The following is a 1,457-nucleotide window of genomic DNA, read 5'->3' on the forward strand; positions in this document are numbered from 1 at the left end:
TTCGGGATCTCTTTCCATTCCAGATGAAATTGGAAATTTCCTTTTCCATGTCATTCAAGAATGGAATTGGAATTTGTATTGGGATATGCTTTGAAATTGTAGATTGTCTTTGGTAGAATTGTCATTTTACAATATTGAGTCTTCTTTTGTTTCTTGTAGTAATGTTTTCTAATTTTTCTAATAGGTCCTTTGTGTTTCTAGTTAGATTTACTCCCAAGTATTTAATCTTGTCATTAACTTTTGTGCTGGGTATTGTTTTTCTTAGCTCCAGTTCTGTATTCTCTTTGTCACTGTAGAGAAATCCTGTTGATTTTTGTATGTTGATCTTGTATCCTGAAACTTTGCTGACTTGGTCAACTGTATCCAGTAGTTTTCTTGCTGAGTCTTTATTGTTTTCTAATTTTACTATTATATCATCTGCAAAGAGAGATAATTATACCTCTTCTTTGATAGTTTGGATACCTCTTATTTCTCTCTCTTGTCCTATTGCTGTCACTAAGACTTCCAATACAATATTGAATGGGAGAGGTGATAGTGGGCATCCTTGCCTAGTTCCTGTTTTCAAAGGGGATGCCTTTAATCTCTCTCCATTGAGAAGAATGTTGGCTCTTGGGTTTGTGTATACACTTTTTTTACTTTATTGAGTAAATTCCCCTCTATTCCTATTTTGTTGAATATTTTAATCAGGAAACGGTGTTGGATTTTGTAAAATGCCTTTTCTGCATCAATTGATAAGATCATGTAGTTCTTTTTCTTTGTTAATGTGAAGAATTACACTAATTGTTTTTCTTATGGTAAATCAATATCTGTAGATATAACTCTTATTATCTCTTTGGATTTCTCAGGGAACTCTGGTGGCTATAGGGAGTTGTGGCACTTGGAGGAAGGCTGTATTCAAATCCAACAGTCTCATTGGGGGAAAGATCATCTCTTTCCCTGGAAGTTGACACTCTCTGAAAGTCAATGGAGGGTCAGCTATGAGATGGTTGAGATTGGATGGCAGTAAAAGAATACTGATAGATGACAAACTATAGGAACATTGTTTGAATTCACGAGTTGCTCAGAGATAAAGCCGGGCAAGATCCTCCTGGGCAATTTACTGCCTCTGAAAACATGCTGGAGGGTCAGGATGGTTCAGTTCTGCCTCAAAGGTACACAACAATAACCTATGGAGAGAGGAGGAAAGCCTCTTTTGATTGTTTGAGGACTAATCAGATTGATTAAAAATTCAAAGGAGCCCTGTTAACACAAATGTTACACTTGACTGCTAAACTCTAAGGTCCCTGTTGAAATCCATTAGACTCTCCTGGGAGAAAACCCTTGGCGATTTGCAACTTTAAGGATTACAGCCTAAGGAATTCTGTGCTGTTAGGTGCCATTTTGACTCTGAATAGAGCTGCCAGGAATCCACTCCAGGGCTCACAGAAACCATCAATACAGTTGTTGTTGTTGTTGTT

This window comes from Elephantulus edwardii, unplaced genomic scaffold (assembly GCF_000299155.1).
Source record: "Elephantulus edwardii isolate Elephantulus edwardi_28Jun2011 unplaced genomic scaffold, EleEdw1.0 scaffold00070, whole genome shotgun sequence".
NCBI classification, from domain to species: domain Eukaryota; kingdom Metazoa; phylum Chordata; class Mammalia; order Macroscelidea; family Macroscelididae; genus Elephantulus; species Elephantulus edwardii.